This window comes from Helianthus annuus, chromosome 16, assembly GCF_002127325.2.
Source record: "Helianthus annuus cultivar XRQ/B chromosome 16, HanXRQr2.0-SUNRISE, whole genome shotgun sequence".
NCBI classification, from domain to species: domain Eukaryota; kingdom Viridiplantae; phylum Streptophyta; class Magnoliopsida; order Asterales; family Asteraceae; genus Helianthus; species Helianthus annuus.
Window position 1 is genome coordinate 109,025,732 of NC_035448.2, and position 16,391 is coordinate 109,042,122.

A 16,391-nucleotide genomic window follows, 5' to 3' on the forward strand; every position below is an offset into this window, starting at 1 on the left:
TAGCCAATTTTTCCCAGCCTCCCAGACTGACTCCCTAGTCCCACTAGCAAATTCTCCCAGCCTCCCAGACTGACTCCCTAGTCCCACTAGTCAATTCTCCCAGCCTCCTAGACTGACTCCCTAGTCCCACTAGACAACTACCTCGATCCATTAGATCGAGCCTCGGCCTCCCAGACCGAGCCTCAGCCTCCCAGACCGAGCCTCAGCCTCCCAGACTGAGCCTAAAAATAATAAATAAAATGCGCTCAACATTTGTTTATAAAAAGGTTTTGGATCTGGACTTAAGTGGTATGCAGTAAAAATGTTTTCGTGAGAGCCCTAGTGATCATAGTCTAGACTCAAGAAGGAATCCTAGTTCGCTATGATCAGAGCTCTGATACCAAGCTGTCACACCCTGGCTTTGCGGAAGCGTGGTTAATTTGGTGTGACTTCTTAATACCATAGCTTAATCATAACAAGCTATATGAATTAAAAATATGCAAGATCATCCATTAAAATAAAAATATCAAAACATTGTCTTAACGGGATAACACCCTATCAACCACAAACTTGTCCCACAAACATTACAACTCTAAACATAACATAACATAACATGATTTGAGGACTGTGACTTGTCCAGGAAAGAGTCACATTCCCCAAACCCTGGATGACCTCGGTGACTAATGCAGTGGAAAACATGCCATACCGTGCCAGATCTTTAATTCCCTGAAATACATGTAAGTTGAAAAATCAACAATAATGTTGAGCGAGTTCATGCGAAAGTGAGTAAATAAACCTTTGTATTTATCAAAAACCCTGGTATGTAGCAAATAAGGAAAAAGAGATCACCAATGGTTTGCAAGGCCATTGATATGTGTGAAATGCAAGTAGGAAGGCTCAAACCTAGCAAATTTATGCGTCGGGAACAAAGTCATCCCAAGGTCCGTTATGCTGGACCTAGGACTGGGCTCGCTACACCCAAATAGATCTACCGCTCCTGCCCCTCGGTCCTACCCTGAGGATTAATGACCTCAAGTTTCCGCCTACCCATTCACATGATCTAAAAGTAACCCTCCTTACGCTAACCATACCATGTATAAAGTAATCATAACCATTGTAACATGTATTTCACCCCCGCAGTTTAGAAAACTGAAAACAGTTAAGAGAAAAGGGGGACATGAACTCACAGTCAGTGCGTCGCTATACCAAGTACTCCAAATATCAGGCAGCTGTGCAACGACCTACATGTGCTAAATCTATTAGACGGATGGCCGTGCCTTAGCTTTATAGTTTAAGTTTTGGGAAACAGTTAGACAACCGTTCCTTGTATATACTTGGTAATTTAATTTCCTTCCCAAGGATGGGAGATTTAATACACGTGTGTTTGTATCATCTCATTAAGTCCCACTTAACATATTTTTACTTCTCATTCTAAAACATAAATATTTTTCTCAAAAATATTATATTTTCTCTTCACTTAATACTTTCCAAAATAATACATTAACAAAATAAGCGTTCATGAGTATTTCCGTATAAAGCGTAAGTTACGTTTTAACGATTAAGTGGTAATAGTAATTACCGTTGTAACTTATACGTTTGTCGTGTAAGCGTTTGTATTATTTTGGGTTCGTCAACGTTTGTAAATATTATTTTTACTCTAAAAATAATATTTATATATTTTCACAAAATAATCATAAACAGTGTGGTGAAAAGTATATTTATCGAATAAATATTTACCACGTTTAGTTTTGTGAAAAATCCCACCTCCGATTATTTAATAAATAAAGTCGGCGAAATATATTTGAAAATATATAAAAAATAGTCTAACACTTGTAAATAATTCTAAGTGTTAGATTTTAGAAAAATTTCGCCAGAGTTTCCCCTGTAACTGGAGGTGGCCACGCTTTCAAGCGTATCATTTTCTTTTACAAAATCACTTCAACACTTCTTTAAATCAACCAATCAATTTCCAACACTTCAAACTAATTTTCAACACCTCAAACTTGTCGATTAGTATGTAAATCACATTATTACATGAACTTGTAGTTTTTCCGAAAACTATTGTGTAGATCTCGTTATATTTGGTGGATCTATGTATAAAATAGTTTAATCTTGTAAAAACCCCGTTTTTAGAATAAATCATCCTTTACAACTTCCCGTCATCTTTCTCAAAGATTGTTATTTTGTCGAAACTTCTTATTTCACAAGTGTTTATACACTTGTGGTTTGTAAAATCACCTTTGTTAGTACGTCACCCGACTTTTATAAAACATGATTTTCTCGACACTTGGTTCTACGAAAATACCACTTGCAGATACGTAGATCCGCTAGTTTTAAATACTATTTTACAAGTCAAAATACTTTTACACAAGTTCATGTCTTTCGTGTGGTAGAGTTTCACCTTTTAACCCTTGTACCGATAGAAACAAGCTTATGTCAAGATCTATGATCTTAACAAAGTCGGGTTAAACGATGATAAGAGCCACCACAACGTAGATCGGGCCTCAACAATCAACATATTCAATTACTACAACTTTTACACATGTTATGAGCTTTTAACCAACAAAATTCAAGTTTTAGTAGACTTTAGAGATTCAAAAGATGGGTTTCCGCATTTTAACCGTTAAAAATCATATTAACCACTTTAGATACGTGGGAGAGTGAGTTTTAAACATTATACCTCTAGCTCGGGGCTAGGGAAGAATCTAGTCGAAAATGCAGTGGATAAAAGCTAAGAAACGAGGTCCTTCCACTTCCGCTTGCTTCAAGACTCCTAATATGTAACCCGTAAGGCTTGTATATACTTGGAATGTGAAAGATGGAACTCGAAAATGGGTGGTTGGTTGGATGGAGGTTCGGCAGTGAGTGGGGAGGGAGCAAGAGAGAAAGTTGTGAAGTGTTTAAGTGTGTGTGTAATCTCATGAGTTATGGTGGGGTATTTATAGAGAAAATTATAATCATCGTCCAACGGATCTTATGTCTTCTAGATATTAGGCATAAACAATAAAATAATCAACTTTTGTACTTCTTGGTTCCCTTGGTTTGGCCGATTTCCAATGGGGGGGGGTATCCAGTTCGTTTTCAATCGTTCAGTTAGTGTTTAGTTTAGTTAAGTAGGTTAACTTTAGGGATTAACCCCGTTAGTTGCATGATGTGTTATATCGCGGGTGTTAGGGTAATCAGGGACCCTAACTGGCTCAGAAAAAGACTAATAATATTTTTGGCAATATTTTTATGTTCCGGGTATAGTCCGGTTGTTCGGTTGGATAGTAATCCGTTAAAGTGCTTAAGTAATCTTTTAAGCGTCGTAAGTAATATTTTTAGCGACACAATTTATTTTGCAAAGTGTCAGGAATATTTCCTCATGTTTTGGCACTTTATTAGTTAGCTAGAAGCTAGTATGCTGATAAAAGTGCTGTGTTTCGTGCTTAGAGTACGTTTTAGGCACATCCAATCATTACATCTTATTCCTAGAGACGCAGTTATACAACCCTTGTATCCCTACACACACTATGGGTGTAGTAAAATATTTCTGGCTCATTCAGGCCTTTAGAGGCAGTGTTTGCCTGATGCTGACTTTATCAGCATGTTCAATAGGTTATCCGTTCAAATGCTACTGTGCTTTTGTGCATCATGTTTGTCACTAGAGTTCAGTAAGTAAATAATGTAGTGACGGAAATCAAAGTATGATGCAGATATGTACAAGTATCAATAGTCAAGTAGCAGTTTATCAGTAATCTCAGTCAAGCACAGTAATTAAGCAACAATTAATAGTTAATTAAGTCGTACGGATACCTGGTTTAGTGAGGGTTGTCACATTCTCCCCCCGTTAGAAAAATTTCGTCCCGAAATTTTAAGTTCTTCTTGTAGAAGCAGGGTTCTCAGGAAATAAGTGGGGGTATTTCTCTTTCATTCGGTCCTCACGCTCCCAGGTGAATTCAGGACCATGTCTAGCATTCCAACGAACTTTAACGAGCTTGACACTGCTCCGGCGGGTCTTGTTAACTTTCCAATCCGTGACCTCAACAGGTTCTTCAACGAAGTGGAGCGTGTCATCAACATGAATTTCTTCAGTAGGAATGGCAACGTTATCTTGTGTTGGACTTTTCTTCAGATTGGATACATGAAATGTATCGTGAACACCATTTAGTTCGGCAGGTAGGTCCAACTTGTAAGATACTAACCCGATTCTCTCCAAGATCTTGAATGGTCCAATGTATCTCGGGTTCAACTTTCCACGTTTCCCAAATCGTGCCACACCCTTCCAGGGTGATACCTTCAACAAAACCATCTCACCAACCTCAAACTCTAGAGGTTTTCTGTTTCGATCTGCGTAGGCTTTCTGCCTGTCACGAGCCGCGCTGATGCGGTCTCGGATTTGCGCGATCTTATCTATGGTTTCCTGTACCATTTCAGGACCAACCAACTGTCTATCACCAGCGTCAGACCAACAGCGCGGTGATCTGCACTTGCGCCCATATAAAGCCTCGAATGGCGCGGCACCAATACTGGTGTGGTAGCTGTTGTTGTATGAAAATTCAACCAGGGGTAAATGCTTATCCCAGCTACCGCCCAAATCCATCACACATGCTCTCAGCATGTCTTCTAACGTCTGAATCGTCCGCTCGCTTTGACCGTCGGTCCGCGGGTGAAAAGCAGTGCTCAGATTCAACTTGGAGCCAAAAGCTTCCTGGAAAGATTGCCATATCCTTGACACGAACCTTCCGTCTCTATCAGAGATAATCGAGAGAGGTACTCCATGGCGTGTAACAATCTCTCTCATGTAAATTTCAGCCAATTTACTCGTATGATCCTTCTCGCGGATAGGCAAGAAGTGTGCTAACTTCGTCAATCGATCCACTATCACCCAGATAGTGTCATGGCCTCTTGGCGTTCTTGGCAATTTTGTAACAAAATCCATAGAGATTTGTTCCCACTTCCACTTGGGGATCTCTGGTTGCTGCAGAAGTCCCGAAGGCTTCTGGTATTCTGCCTTAACCTTGGTGCATGTTAAGCACTTGCTCACATATACTGCAACATCGCCTTTCATCCTAGGCCACCAATAATAATCTTTAAGATCCTGGTACATCTTATCCGCTCCAGGGTGGATAGAGTACCGCGATTTGTGAGCTTCATCAAAAATAACCTTCCTTAAACCACCAAACAAAGGAACCCAAATCCTTTTCTCAAAACACAACGTTCCTTCCCTGTTTGGTACCAATAACTTCTCCATCCCACGGAGATACTCTTCTGCAAGGTTTCTTTCCTTGAGAGCTTCTTGTTGTGCTGCACGAACGCGCGAGGAAAGATCGGTCTGAATGATCATCTCCAAAGCTCTAACCCTTATGGGTTTGATCCTCTCCTTACGACTTAGGGCATCGGCGACCACATTCTCCTTCCCTGGGTGATACTTTATCTCGCAGTCGTAGTCGTTCAGCAACTCGACCCATCGTCTTTGCCTCATGTTCAACTCCTTCTGGTTGAATATATGCTGGAGGCTCTTGTGATCTGTGAAGATTGTGCACTTCGTACCATAAAGGTAGTGTCTCCAGATCTTCAAAGCGAAAACCACTGCGCCTAGCTCCAAATCATGAGTGGTATAGTTCTTTTCGTGTACTTTCAGTTGGCGTGACGCGTAGGCAATAACCTTTTGGTGTTGCATCAACACACAACCCAATCCTTGACGCGATGCGTCGCAGTATACCACAAAATCATCTGTACCTTCTGGTAGAGCTAAGATTGGCGCGTTACAAAGCTTATCTTTCAATATCTGAAACGCTTCATCCTGTTTGATTCCCCAATCAAACTTCTTATCCTTCTGCGTGAGGAGCGTCAACGGTTGAGCGATCTTTGAAAAGTTCTCGATGAACCTTCGATAATAGCCAGCCAAACCCAAGAATTGCCGAATCTCGGTTGGCGTCTTTGGCGTTTCCCAATCTTTGATCGCCTCGATCTTGGTGGGGTCCACATGAATTCCATCTCCGTTCACCACGTGCCCAAGGAATTGCACTTCCCTTAGCCAAAACTCGCACTTAGAGAACTTGGCATACAACTGTTCTTTCTTCAGCAGCTCCAGAATGGCTCTAAGATGCTGCTCGTGCTCAGCCTTCGTCTTCGAATAGATCAGGATATCATCGATGAATACAATCACGAACTTATCCATGTACGGCTTACAAACTCGATTCATCAAATCCATGAACACTGCAGGTGCGTTTGTCAAACCAAACGGCATAACGAGAAACTCGTAGTGTCCATATCGAGTTCTGAAGGCTGTCTTCGGGATACTTTCCTCCTGTATCCGTAGCTGATGGTATCCAGATCGAAGATCGATCTTTGAATAGAAGCTTGAACCTTGAAGTTGGTCAAACAGATCATCGATTCTTGGCAGGGGATACCTATTCTTGATCGTCAGCTTGTTCAACTCCCTGTAGTCAATACACATACGGAAACTACCGTCCTTCTTCTTCACAAACAAAACTGGAGCTCCCCAAGGCGAGAAGCTTGGTCGGATAAATCCCTTATCGAGCAACTCCTGAAGTTGTGTCGACAGTTCTTGCATTTCAGACGGAGCAAGTCTATAGGGTGCCTTAGCCACAGGCGCGGCGCCTGGAACTAAGTCTATGCGAAACGCTACTTGCCTTTGAGGCGGCAATCCAGGCAAGTCTTCAGGAAAGACTTCTGGATATTCCCTTACGACAGGGATGTCTTCGATCCTCGGCTCGGCAGCCTTTTTATCCCTAATGTGTGCTAGAAAAGCAACACATCCTTTCTGCAAACACTTTCTCGCTTTCAGGCAGCTAATCATTCTTAACGGCGTCTCACGCTTCTCCCCATGGACAACAATGGTCTCACCATCATCGGTCGGGATACGAATAATCTTCTCGTGACAAACTATCTCGGCCTTGTTACTCGATAACCAATCCATCCCTACTACCACGTCGAAGCTTCCCAACTGGACTGGTAGTAGATCCAGAGCGAACTCACGCTCTCCCAATTCGATTACGCAACCTCGAATCACCTCGTTAGCTTCTACTAACTTCCCATTCGCTAATTCGATCGAGTATGGAATATCTAATTTACTAGCGGCTAAACCAAGCATATTCTTAAATTCTAGCGATACGAAGCTGTAATCGGCACCAGTATCAAACAAAACGGATGCATAGCGTTGGTTTACAGGGAACGTACCAGTGACTACATTGGGATCCTGGCGCGCTTCCCGTGCTTCTATGTTGAAAACTCTTCCGCGTGCTTGGTTTAATTCTGGGCAATTCCTTTTGTAATGCCCAACATCACCGCAGTTAAAACATCCGGGCCTCTGCCCGTTCCCACCATTGTTTCCTGCTTGGTTGTTTCCCTGGTTTCGATTCACGGCGCCCGCTTGGTTAGCATGATTGGCACGGTTTCCATCACCTCCCTGGTTTCCTTGTGGGCGGTTCCCAGCACCACCACGGTTGTTCCTATTCCCATATCCTCCTTGGCCTCCCCGGCCAGCAGTGGCCCAACAAGTCTCCTTCAGGTGGCCAGCCTTTCTACATGCTTCACAAACCTTTATCCCACAACGACCAGAGTGATGTCGTTGGCATGAGTTGCACTTGGGTTGTGCACCCATATACCCCCTACTTTTCTTTCTCCCACCAGCTGTATCTTGAGCTGGCGCATTCGATTCCCCTTTCTTAACCACCATCCCGGTGCCCTGCTTGAAATTTGAAAACTTTCGTTTATTCCCACCTGACGACTCCACATGAGTCTCCTTTTTCTTGGGCTCAGTTTCATCAAACTTGTTCAACCGAATTGCCTCTTCGGTGAGAGCCACACTCAAATCAATGGCTTCTGTGATAGTTGCAGGTTTGGATGAGGTCACCATGCTGATTATTTGAGGAGCCAATCCCCAAATGAAGCGTTCAATTCTCTTGAACTCAGGTGTAACCATGTATGGTACCACATGCGACAAATCGTGGAACCTCTGAACATACTCAGCTATCTTAGGACCTTCCATTTTTAGATGCCAGAACTCGGTCTCCAATCTCTGAATTTCAGCGCGAGAACAGTACTTCTTGCGCATGAGTTCTTTCAGCTCGGTCCATGTCAGTGCGTAAGCAGCAGCTTCGCCCAGTGTTTGGACTTGTAGATTCCACCATGATAGGGCTCCATCTAAAAATAGCCCTGAGATGTAAGTGACTTGTTGATCCAGCGCGCATTTGCTCATGCGAAGTACGGATTCGGTTTTTTCAGCCCAGCGGACGAAAGCAACAGCACCACCTGTGCCATCGAAGTTTACGGGCTTGCAGTCCAAGAATTGTTTGTAAGTGCACCCATGCGGTGGATTGTTGTTGTTGCCAGTGTTGCCAGAGTTGCTTCCACTCATTCCTCCTTGAGAGGCAGCATATTGAGCAATAGCAGCAGCAATGACTTGCTGTAGTTCGTCCTGGGTCGTAGGCATTGGCTGAGGTTGACGTCTTGGCGGCATCTTCTAAAGATGTATATGTCGGTCAGGCCATAATAAAGCGTACGTATATAGTAATAGTAATAGCACATAACATCTCATGTTACGATCATTATACACACAACATCCCATGTCACAAATATTATACACACAACATCCCATGTCCCAACATCCCATGTCACAAGTATTATATACACAACATCCCATGTCACAAAAATATAAATAAGCAATCAAGTGAATCAGATATGGTGAGAATACTGCGATTGCCATATATATCGAGACCACAATGTAGTAAGTGTATCAGTACATCACTATGTCATACAATCATCAATCAATTAGGGGCTACATCACCCCTGTCCAAAAACTATATCGTGTCAGTGTCAAATACATCAAGTACATCAAATAAGTGTCAACAAAAGTCAGTATCATCAGCTGGTCTCCAAAATGCTGTGCAGTCACAATCGCTGTCGTCTCACCAACGTCTACCTATATAGCACTAATGAGCTCTATGCGGATGGCGGGGGAGGAGGGGGAAAGTGAGGGTAAAGCAAGCGGCGTAACAAAAGCCAATCCTCCTCCATAGCCTGCTGAGTGCGAATAACAGAAGCAACCTGCTGCTCTAGTGTAAAGAGACGAGCAGCAAAATCTGGGGGTAATGATCGACATGGCTGAAGAGGGGAGTGTATCTGACCATGGCATGAACATGGTGGCAGCTGAGCTCTCTCGAGCTCCTGGAGACGCTGCGTGTGTGACTCATGCTGATGAACGAAGGACATCAAAACGTCCTCTATAGTGGGTCCAACATGAAACGAATGATATGGATCAGTAGGTGGCATGGCTGATGGCGTCGGCCAAAGCAAGGGCTCACTGGTGGGGTCAAATGGTGCCACATGAAATGGTGAAGTAGAGGGTGGAACAGATGACATCTGAGGCATGAAGGGAATAGACATCGGTACGTGCCCAAAAGGATGGGCTGAGGAACCCTCTCCAGGCCTCGCTGGAGGTACAAAATGAGGAACCTGAAAGGTGAAATCAACAGATCGTGTAACAGGGATCTGAGGGGGCAAAGGTGGGACGTCCTCGTCAGCAGGTATCCAACCGTGCTGAGCGTCCTCATCGGGTGGATCCATATGCTCTGCAAACAGTGCGTGCTCTAGCTCGAGTGGAATGGGATCAAATGGAGGAGCAACGACAGGGTCAACTGGTGCAATAGGATGGTCGACCGGTATATCAGCAACTAAAGGTGGATCAACAACAGGATCGATAGCAACAACATGATCACCAACTAACAAAGGAACATCATCGACAGGAAGATCGCCAACAGGCGGGTCAGCTATAATGGGCTCAACAGGAACGCCAGCATGTACCAGGTCATGCTCATGCATAGGATCTAGAGCAGCTGCTGCTCAGGAGCCAAGGCAGGCTCATGGTCATCAAAAGCCATATCAAAGTCGAACTCAGGATCAATAGGGTCAACTGGATCAGCGGGGTCCTCCACGAGCTGGTCCATCGGGATAAACTCAATGTCATGATCCGGGTCGAATCCCGGAGGGAAAATGGGATCAGAATCCTCTATGTCGTCATGCTCAAATGCAAAGCTCGGGATAGGTGCAGCAGAGGAAGCCTGGTCAGGATCCGAGTCGTGTGCGAACTGCTGTGCGCTCACCTCGTGAGAAGGTGCGGATGCCACAGACTCAAAGGAGTCTGGGACCGGTGAATGTGCGGGCGAGTCCTCAGCAGGGGCGTCAGCGATCATCAGAAGATCGCCAGCGGGAAGAAGAGCTGCATCCGGAATCTCATCCTCAAAAGGCTCGTCCTCAAACAAATCGATATCGTCGTCAGCCTCGGCGTCGAGTAGCAAGTCATATGCGGGATAGACAGCTAAAGGAATAGGAGCTGGTATCACAACTAAGGGTAAGTACTCAGCAGGAGGGTCATCAATAGGCTCATCAGCGCCGTCGGGCAGAGCGAAGGGCTGGAAGTCATCGTCATCAGTGCTCGTGTAATCGGAGGTATGCACCTCGTGCTCGGAGGATATAATGTCGTCAGATACTATGGGTAAAGGTCCGGTGGTATCCGAATCACATACGCATAAGCATGTCGCATGGCACGGGTGACTCATGATGTCAATAACATAAACACAATTATGCACAAAGAATCGGTTATACAATCAGGTAATCACATAAGTTACCAAATAATAATCACATAATCCTCCTAGTCCCACTAGCCTCCCAGCCTCCCAGACTGTCCTTCCTAGTCCCACTAGCCAATTTTTCCCAGCCTCCCAGACTGACTCCCTAGTCCCACTAGCAAATTCTCCCAGCCTCCCAGACTGACTCCCTAGTCCCACTAGTCAATTCTCCTAGCCTCCTAGACTGACTCCCTAGTCCCACTAGACAACTACCTCGATCCATTAGATCGAGCCTCGGCCTCCCAGACCGAGCCTCAGCCTCCCAGACTGAGCCTAAAAATAATAAATAAAATGCGCTCAACATTTGTTTATAAAAAGGTTTTGGATCTGGACTTAAGTGGTATGCAGTAAAAATGTTTTCGTGAGAGCCCTAGTGATCATAGTCTAGACTCAAGAAGGAATCCTAGTTCGCTATGATCAGAGCTCTGATACCAAGCTGTCACACCCTGGCTTTGCGGAAGCGTGGTTAATTTGGTGTGACTTCTTAATACCATAGCTTAATCATAACAAGCTATATGAATTAAAAATATGCAAGATCATCCATTAAAATAAAAATATCAAAACATTGTCTTAACGGGATAACACCCTATCAACCACAAACTTGTCCCACAAACATTACAACTCTAAACATAACATAACATAACATGATTTGAGGACTGTGACTTGTCCAGGAAAGAGTCACATTCCCCAAACCCTGGATGACCTCGGTGACTAATGCAGCGGAAAACATGCCATACCGTGCCAGATCTTTAATTCCCTGAAATACATGTAAGTTGAAAAATCAACAATAATGTTGAGCGAGTTCATGCGAAAGTGAGTAAATAAACCTTTGTATTTATCAAAAACCCTGGTATGTAGCAAATAAGGAAAAAGAGATCACCAATGGTTTGCAAGGCCATTGATATGTGTGAAATGCAAGTAGGAAGGCTCAAACCTAGCAAATTTATGCGTCGGGAACAAAGTCATCCCAAGGTCCGTTATGCTGGACCTAGGACTGGGCTCGCTACACCCAAATAGATCTACCGCTCCTGCCCCTCGGTCCTACCCTGAGGATTAATGACCTCAAGTTTCCGCCTACCCATTCACATGATCTAAAAGTAACCCTCCTTACGCTAACCATACCATGTATAAAGTAATCATAACCATTGTAACATGTATTTCACCCCCGCAGTTTAGAAAACTGAAAACAGTTAAGAGAAAAGGGGGACATGAACTCACAGTCAGTGCGTCGCTATACCAAGTACTCCAAATATCAGGCAGCTGTGCAACGACCTACATGTGCTAAATCTATTAGACGGATGGCCGTGCCTTAGCTTTATAGTTTAAGTTTTGGGAAACAGTTAGACAACCGTTCCTTGTATATACTTGGTAATTTAATTTCCTTCCCATGGATGGGAGATTTAATACATGTGTATTTGTATCATCTCATTAAGTCCCACTTAACATATTTTTACTTCTCATTCTAAAATATAAATATTTTTCTCAAAAATATTATATTTTCTCTTCACTTAATACTTTCCAAAATAATACATTAACAAAATAAGCGTTCATGAGTATTTCCGTATAAAGCGTAAGTTACGTTTTAACGATTAAGTGGTAATAGTAATTACCGTTGTAACTTATACGTTTGTCGTGTAAGCGTTTGTATTATTTTGGGTTCGTCAACGTTTGTAAATATTATTTTTACTCTAAAAATAATATTTATATATTTTCACAAAATAATCATAAACAGTGTGGTGAAAAGTATATTTATCGAATAAATATTTACCACGTTTAGTTTTGTGAAAAATCCCACCTCCGATTATTTAATAAATAAAGTCATGGCGAAATATATTTGAAAATATATCAAAAATAGTCTAACACTTGTAAATAATTCTAAGTGTTAGATTTTAGAAAAATTTCGCCGGAGTTTCCCCTGTAACTGGAGGTGGCTACGCTTTCAAGCGTATCATTTTCTTTTACAAAATCACTTCAACACTTCTTTAAATCAACCAATCAATTTCCAACACTTCAAACTAATTTTCAACACCTCAAACTTGTCGATTAGTATGTAAATCGCATTATTACATGAACTTGTAGTTTTTCCGAAAACTATTGTGTAGATCTCGTTATATTTGGTGGATCTATGTATAAAATAGTTTAATCTTGTAAAAACCCCGTTTTTAGAATAAATCATCCTTTACAACTTCCCGTCATCTTTCTCAAAGATTGTTATTTTGTCGAAACTTCTTATTTCACAAGTGTTTATACACTTGTGGTTTGTAAAATCACCTTTGTTAGTATGTCACCCGACTTTTATAAAACATGATTTTCTCAACACTTGGTTCTACGAAAATACCACTTGCAGATACGTAGATCCGCTAGTTTTAAATACTATTTTACAAGTCAAAATACTTTTACACAAGTTCATGTCTTTCGTGTGGTAGAGTTTCATCTTTTAACCCTTGTACCGATAGAAACAAGCTTATGTCAAGATCTATGATCTTAACAAAGTCGGGTTAAACGATGACAAGAGCCACCACAACGTAGATCGGGCCTCAACAATCAACATATTCAATTACTACAACTTTTACACATGTTATGAGCTTTTAACCAACAAAATTCAAGTTTTAGTAGACTTTAGAGATTCAAAAGATGGGTTTCCGCATTTTAACCGTTAAAAATCATATTAACCACTTTAGATACGTTCGAGAGTGAGTTTTAAACATTATACCTCTAGCTCGGGGCTAGGGAAGAATCTAGTCGAAAATGCGGTGGATAAAAGCTAAGAAACGAGGTCCTTCCACTTCCGCTTGCTTCAAGACTCCTAATATGTAACCCGTAAGGCTTGTATATACTTGGAATGTGAAAGATGGAACTCGAAAATGGGTGGGTGGTTGGATGGAGGTTCGGCCGTGAGTGGGGAGGGAGCAAGAGAGAAAGTTGTGAAGTGTTTAAGTGTGTGTGTAATCTCATGAGTTATGGTGGGGTATTTATAGAGAAAATTATAATCATCGTCCAACGGATCTTATGTCTTCTAGATATTAGGCATAAACAATAAAATAATCAACTTTTGTACTTCTTGGTTCCCTTGGTTTGGCCGATTTCCAATTGGGGGGGGGGGGTATCCAGTTCGTTTTCAATCGTTCAGTTAGTGTTTAGTTTAGTTAAGTAGGTTAACTTTAGGGATTAACCCCGTTAGTTGCATGATGTGTTATATCGCGGGTGTTAGGGTAATCAGGGACCCTAACTGGCTCAGAAAAAGACTAATAATATTTTTGGCAATATTTTTATGTTCCGGGTATAGTCCGGTTGTTCGGTTGGATAGTAATCCGTTAAAGTGCTTAAGTAATCTTTTAAGCGTCGTAAGTAATATTTTTAGCGACACAATTTATTTTGCAAAGTGTCAGGAATATTTCCTCATGTTTTGGCACTTTATTAGTTAGGAATATTTCCTCATGCTGATAAAAGTGCTGTGTTTCGTGCTTAGAGTACGTTTTAGGCACATCCAATTATTACATCTTATTCCTAGAGACGCAGTTATACAACCCTTGTATCCCTACACACACTATGGGTGTAGTAAAATATTTCTGGCTCATTCAGGCCTTTAGAGGCAGTGTTTGCCTGATGCTGACTTTATCAGCATGTTCAATAGGTTATCCGTTCAAATGCTACTGTGCTTTTGTGCATCATGTTTGTCACTAGAGTTCAGTAAGTAAATAATGTAGTGACGGAAATCAAAGTATGATGCAGATATGTACAAGTATCAATAGTCAAGTAGTAGTTTATCAGTAATCTCAGTCAAGCACAGTAATTAAGCAACAATTAATAGTTAATTAAGTCATACAGATACCTGGTTTAGTGAGGGTTGTCACACACGCCCCGCAGGGGTTTCCGCATGTGGTATTTTGGGGGTGTGACACATATAACTAACTAAACGAAGTGACCATAAGGTATAACCTCGGAAGGTTATTCCCTATACAACTATGGCCACAAAACATGTTTGGTCGGATCCAAACGATCGACCAAACGGGTCGGGTTTGAAAGTCTAAGCAGTTGTTTAGACCGCTTATCTTACGACCCTATATAAGCACTAAACTAAAAGTGACGAGTTAAACATGTTAAAACATGTTTAACTAAGTTAGAAAACAAGTTTGATATAAAAAAAGTGTTTTGATACCCAAAGATAGCTTCGTTGCAAAATACACATAAACATGTATTTTTACCGAAACTATGACTCGTCACTACGCCTAATCAACGTGGTAATCAGTAGGTATAATCACAAGGGACTATAACCATCGTGATTACGCTCACGTTACAAAGTTCAAACGAGTTTTGTGTTGACCAAACACCGGTCAAAGCAGAATGTCAAACACTGTTTGACTTTCATGCTTAAAATGCATAAAAAGCATGAAAGAAGCTTACAAGAGGTCCAATGCTTGAAGATAGAACAAGAAAACAAGAAGATTGGATCCTTCAACCAGTTAACGGATTGCTCCAAAGCAGAATGAGAGAAAATTCAGAAGTTTGAGCAAGATGGAATGAAATTATGTGGGTATATATAGATTTTGCACCACCGTTAAGATCGTTTCTTGGATTTCGAGCTTCGATCTGGACCTTACAAGTGTGGCACACTGATTTAGAATACTAGGGGACCTTAAAAACTAGCTAATGGTTTGTTAAATCCATGTCCAAAACCAGAAAACCGGCTGCTGTTGCTGAAAACTGATTTTTGCAGAACTGGGGAGCTGTCGCGCCCCACGAACGAGCCAGGGCTGGCCTAGGCGGCGCGCGACCGATGGTTAGTTCAGTAATAGTTTCAGAATTTACAGAAACAGTCCCTGCATGTGTTTTTGGCCACTTTTGACATGTTAAACCCCGTTAAGCCATTTTCAAGGCTCTATAACGATGCCAAAGTGTAGGGAACATGAAATATGCTTGAAAATATCTCAGATGTCGGTTCGTTTGGTCGTATGGTCACGTTATTCGGTTAATTACGACGAAACACGAACGGACGCGAAAAACGATCCAAATTACACGATGAATAGAATTTTAGCATTCCAAACACTAAAATTAAATATTTTAATGATTACAAAAAATTTTGGATGTCCGGATATGCTCAAAACGTAAGATATGCACGTAAATGCAAACTTATGCACTTTTTGACGCTTTTAGTCCGTGATTGACCAATAAGTTTATTTTCGCATACCGAACCACTCAAAGCCTATTTCTAAGCTATGTAAAGGATATTTAAGGTATGTTTAACTTATGATCAAGTTCTGGAAGGTACGTTACTATTCGATTCGGTATACTTTTGCAGTTTGACGCAAATAGTCCCTGCGATCGAATAAACTTGTTTTTGCCATACCAAACCCTTCAAAACTTATTTCTAAGTTATGTAAACGTTATTTAAGGTATGTTAAGCATATGTTGATGTTCCAGAGTGTTTGTCGCGTTAAACTGACTATGTTTACGCATTAGTTTGCATATAACTTTCCAGAAAGTGATTTAGGGCTCGAAATTGAACAAGAATTGAAATGAGAAATTGTTAACCACAAATAAACAAATATAGGGATCAAATTACATCGTTTTATTGATAATTGAACTATTCAAAGTTTAAATAATGATTACGCAAGCACAGGTGTCACAGTCTCCCCTACTTTAGGAAATTTCGTCCCGAAATTTATTTAGAGGAAACTTGTGAGAGTAGATGTGGATGTTTTGCTTTTAAATAAATCCTCCGCTCCCAAAGTAGAATATCTGGTTCATGTTCGGATTTTCAGCAAGCTTTTGTTATTT